Source organism: Neltuma alba, unplaced genomic scaffold, assembly GCF_004799145.2.
Source record: "Neltuma alba isolate B1F8T4 unplaced genomic scaffold, ASM479914v2 tig00001887_pilon, whole genome shotgun sequence".
Taxonomy (NCBI): Eukaryota; Viridiplantae; Streptophyta; class Magnoliopsida; order Fabales; family Fabaceae; genus Neltuma; species Neltuma alba.
In genome coordinates this window covers 174,113-180,093 of record NW_021632656.1, presented here as the reverse complement: position 1 = coordinate 180,093, position 5,981 = coordinate 174,113, and positions in this window count along the sequence as shown.

Below are 5,981 nucleotides of genomic sequence, written 5' to 3'. Positions count from 1 at the left end.
TCGCCAGGACGGATGTCTATCCTTATATCAGCTCCACCATTTTCGTTCACACTAATATCATTTTGATTCTCAAACCATGATGGTATTTCACTCCCTGGAATGGTCAGCGCGAAAGTTTCTACTTCTCCCCACGGCCCATGGTCATTCGCCTAAACCCAAAAATAATCGCATATCAAATAACGTAGTATAATTAACAAAAAAACAATATGTAGAACATATGTATATATGTACGCACCTGGTCCATTGAAGTAAAGATATGTAATAATTGTTCGACTGCCACTGTTCGAAATGAAGCACATTCTCCTACATCCATTGTCTTTAAACTTGGCGGAGGCTGCGGCAATGACCGAAGTTCTGAACAGGAATTCAAACAAAGAAAATGCAGATTCAAAAGATCTGATATGCAGCCAGCAGGTAGATTCTTAAACTTATTTCCACTTAGATCCAATCTCCCCAATGATGATAAGCCACCGAAGTCATCCGGAAGGGATCCATCATCAATTCTGCAATAACTTAAATCTAACTCTGTCAGTGATTCAAGGTTGAAGATTGAAGCACGCAATGTTAAGCCTTTATGAATTGAGTGCCTCCAGAACATGTGGTTGAACAGAAGAATCAAGCTCCAAGAGTTCGGCTTTGACCTTTTGCACCCGCTAAATGGCAATCTCTTGAGCTTTTCTAAACATCCAATGGAACATGGCGCTTCTGTTACATCTGACTGACTTGCGTCAGGCACCTCCAGGGCTTCAATTTCATTCGACTTTTCTGGCGATCTAGCAAATTTTGAGCAGCCAGATATATCAAGAACTACAAGATGATTCAAATTGTGAATGCTTTGTGGAAGCCAAGCAAGATTCTTGCAACCCCTTAATTTCAATGTTTTAAGACCAGTCAACAAGCCAAGTGACTCTGGAAGTTTGACTAAATTTGTCTTCCTAGCATCAAGTGTTTCTAGATTTTTCATACTTTCTCCAAACTCTGGGAGACGTTTTACTTGGATGCACCCACAAAGAACAAATTCTTTCAAAGCAATCATTTCTAATTTTTTTGGATAACGAGCTCTGAGATTTTTGCATCTTTTCAAGTTCAACACTTGAAGCTTTTTGTGTTGTCCAATTGTAGCATGGAGGTCAACAATACCTTCACAACCTTCAAGTTCTAATCTTTCCAGATTTGGAAGTTCAGAGAAATCAGGAGTTTCAATCAAGTTTTTGGAATGACTCAAGTCCAAAAACTTCAGACTCTCCGAGCACTGGTCATCAAACAAATTACAAGAATCAATGAAAAAGAAATACATTGTGCTAACTATCATAATCAATTACACAAACTCTATCAAAGCATAAGGTATCTTACCAGGCTTTTCTTCCAAAGTTTCTTTAATTTGCTATGACGCATTCTAAGATCAACAAGTTTAGACAAACGGGTTTCAGAGGGAAGAGCTTCTAAAGGATATTTAGTCCAATAAAGTACTTTCAAAGCATGAGAAAGACATTTGAGTCCATGAGGAAGGTTGAAATCACTTGATACCATCAGTAATCTAAGGTTACGCAATGTTGAAAAGGCTTCAGGATGCCAACTTGCCTCGCAAGATGTGAATGAAACTATACTTTGTATTTCTTTTGTGCCCTGTACGTTAAACATTAGCCATATGATACTAATATGATATGACAAAAAATCTTAAAATTAAACCAGCAAGAGCTAATAAAATCAACACCCACCAAATTGTGTTCCATAACTTCATCAATATCTTCCTCGGACCACAGCCTACTACGATTTCCAACATCATTAGAAGAATTATCGACAACAATTCTCCTACCCATTTGTTCTAGCAAATTATGCATCACCAAAAAACCATAATAATCCTCTAGCATAGATTTTTCATGAAGAGTTGTTATTGTAATCTTTGCATTAAAACCACAACTTTCCAATATTTGTGTTATGAGGTCTTTTCTCCTGCCATTAAAGAAGCAAGCAATATCTAAAAATATTATTTGTTCTGTATTAGTTAACACATTAAAACTTATTTCAAGTATCCTAAAAATATCTTTATGTGGATCTTTCTTCAACATATCTAAAGCATCTTCCCATTCTGGCACACTACTTCTTCCACAAAAAAAAAAGAACCCAAAACAGAGAGTGCTAGAGGAAGGCCTGCGGCATAATCACAAACAGTTTTAGACAGCTCCAAAAAATCCTCTTGAGGTTCACCTCTTCCAAATGCTTTTTGACAAAAGAGTTGAAGGGACTCATCTAGATTCATAGTTTCGACCTCATGAACACGTACTTCATGCGCCCTATGCAACAAGTCCAAATTTCTAGTTGTTATGATAACTCTACTCCCAGCACCAAACCAATTCGGACTATTTGCCAAATTTTCTAAATGGCTTGCATGGCTAACATCATCAAGGACAAGTAGAACCTTTTTGTTGCAACAACAGTTTTGGATTGTTTTCTTTCCTTCATATGTGTCTTCAATTTCCATGTTTCTAATTTTGAGATGGGAAAGAAGTTGACTTTGTAAGTGAACCTCGCCATCTCTTTCTGAAGTTGCCCTAACATTATGAAGAAAGCAACTAATTTCAAATTGGCTACGATATTTCTCAAAAACAGCCCTAGCAATTGTTGTCTTACCCACACCGGGTAAGCCCCATATTCCCACAAAACGAACATCATTCAAACCTATTGTCAACAGCGGCTCCATTTTCTGCACTCTATTGTCAATTGCAATTAATTCATCTCTATAAGGTGGTAGTCTGGAGTGTAGTTTGGTCCACAGCTCCTCAACCACCGCGTCAATAACTTCTGCTTCGGGCCTACAAGTTACAACAACATATGAATGGTGAGATAATTAAAATATAACTTTTTATTTATTCCGTGATTATATCAATATCTGTTACGCCAATGTCTGCAACTGCTAATATTCTTTCCCTTTTGGATTATCGACACATTGAAACAATTTCAATAATGGCAGCCAAGATGAGGCCTTTTAGTTTCACGACAAAAAGTTTTGAATACGAGAACATAACAATTAACAATACAAATTTAATTGAGATTTAAAAGTTTTCATTTCTTGGTTAATAAAAATAATTTCAAAATTTATTAGAATAAATAATATCATAACCAAAGAAACGATCTCATATTACATAGTTGATTTTTTTTTTTAAAAAATTCGGATATAACTAATAGTATTAATGTCTCCCTGGTCAAAACAAAAAAGTATTAATGTCAAATAATCGTATTATAAAAGTCTTGCAGTCATTTTTTTTAATAAGGTTTAACAGTGAAAACTCATTTACTGAACAGGGGTAAACAGAAATGGAAGAACTACAGCATAAACAATTAAAAGATTCATCTTAATAATTAAATGTTTGATCTTTAAGATTAGAACACATCTGTGTCAAACAAATACCTTGACCGCGCCTCGATATCTATGTTTCCACGAACTGATTATGAGTATAAAATATATGTCCCATGATTTTACTCAGTAAAAAATTAACTTACTGATCCTTGAAGTCCCAACCAGATAAGTTAGCAACTTTTGTGAGAGAATCCCTCCAACTTTTCAAGTCCTCATTGTTCCTCTGAAGCATTTGATGCCTAGCGAAAGCTTCAGCAAAACTTCCTGTTTGATGACGTACATGTGATGGATCTACATCATAAAATAAGGGAAAAACTTGTTGACATAAATTATCTCTTGAGTAAAGAATATGTCGGAGCTCATTTAAACACCATGAAGAAGAGGCATAATTTTTGGATAGAACAACAACTGCAAAATGAGAGTCCTCAATTGCTTGCAGGAGTTCTTTTGAAATGACTTCTCCTCTCTCAAGTTCTTTATCATCTCTAAAAACTTTGAATCCTTTCTTACACAATGCAGAATATAAGTGGCTTATGATGCTTCTGCGAGTGTCTTCGCCTCTAAAACTCAAAAAAAATGTCATACTTGCAGGTATTTGGGGTTGAATTGGAGTTAGAAGAGTTTGAGGAGGATGCTTCTTGGTCACTTGCCATAAATATTTGAGCCAACTTATGATGATGTAGCTGTAATATTAGGACCTACAATAGCTAAACCTTATCATTAGCATTAAAGGAAAACAAATCAAATAAGAGAAGATCAGATGATAATTAATACAGAAGAAAGGAAAAGGAAAAATAGTGGAAGGTGAGATGGATAATATACTGACCTGGGCTTACAGCTATAAAACTCGAATGCTTTATATATATACAAGCTTGAAAACTTCATGCTTTACGTGGCCCTTTATTTGATAGAGTCAACTAATTAATAATATTTAATTTCTCGTCAGGAATCTTTAATTTCCCCCACGTAACTGGCGGGAACCAACTTTCGGCGAGTTTTCCTTTTTATTTTTACTGACCTTTTGTTCTTTCCTTCATCTTTCATTTATTTTAATGTAACGTTTAACTTTATGCTGAACCTTAATTTACGAAACAGAGAATAGCTTTGAATTATAACTTAATTTTATGGAATACTTCTCTTTTCCAATTTTTTTTAAAATTTGTGCTTTATATAATATATAGATAAAATATTTTTCCGTGATTAACACAATACGACATGTTACTTATAAATTGAGATTTTCTCCAGTATAATAACACATATATCATGTAATTCAAACAATGTGATTAAAAAAAAAGTAAATAGCTTATCAAACTTGAGTCACTTCATCTTTTGTAACAACCACTAAAATAAAGATACATGAAATCAGAGACTTTTTTTTTCTCGCAAAATCTGGGAAAAAGAAGTATGAAAGGAGGGGAGGTTTCGCGAAAATTAGGAGGAGCGTGAAGAAACTAAAATGAATTCACAATCGAGATGGCCCGCATGTCGTTTAAGTAATTAAGATCTCTGAAAGAACACATAGTGCAGGCCCAAAAGAATTGGTATCTTTCTTATTTAGCTGAATAATGGTCCATTACAAGTTGTAACCACAAAGGTCCTCCTATTTATCTTCGGTGCAAGACAACCACACCGAATTGAAACTAAAACTAAACCTGAATGGGCCCTTGGCCCAATAACTAAAATACATCAGTATGTTTGGCCCAATAACTAAAATACATTAGTATGTTAACACCCCCCCTCAAGTTGGAGGGCGAAAAATATCTACAGCTCCCAACTTGGACAACATTGTCTTCAAGGTCTCTGCCTTAACAGACTTAGTGAGTAGGTTAGCCTCTTGTTTAGAAGAATGAACATGCATTAGATTGATCAGCCCTTGCTGGACTTTCTCTCGCACGAAGTGACAATCGATTTCTATGTGTTTCGTGCGCTCATGAAATACAGGATTCGCTGCTATGTGCATGGCCGCCTTGCTGTCACAATGAACATCAATTGGCTTTAATTGATTGATGTTCAAGTCTTTAAGTAAACCAACCGTCCACACTATCTCTGAAACTGCAGATCCCAATGCCCTATACTCAGCCTCTGTAGAAGAACGTGACACTGTAGCTTGTTTCTTTGTTTTCCACATGATCAGTGAACCTCCCAACTTCAACAGATATCCTGTCACAGACCGCCTAGTAGTTGGGCAAGCTCCCCAATTTGCATCACAGAAACATGTCAGGTTCAAATTCCCTTCAGTTCTCAACAAAATCCCTAGTCCAGGTGTCCCTTTTAAATATCTTTCTACACCCACTGCAGCAGCCATATGTGACTTTGTTGGTGTGTGCATAAACTGACTTAGTGCCTGCACAGAAAAGGAAATGTCAGGACGGGTTGTTGTAAGATATATTAAACGTCCCACCAAACGTCTATAACGTTCTGGGTCTCTCAAAAGGTCCTCCCTCTTATCTTTCCTTTCATCATAGGCTCTCAACCTTAAATTCTGTGCCATAGGAAGAGAGAGTGGTTTACAACCACTCAAACCAGCATCTGAAAGAAGGTCTAATAAGTATTTTCTTTGAGTTAAAACAAGTCCTTTCTTAGATCTAGCGATTTCAATTCCTAAAAAATATTTCATAACACC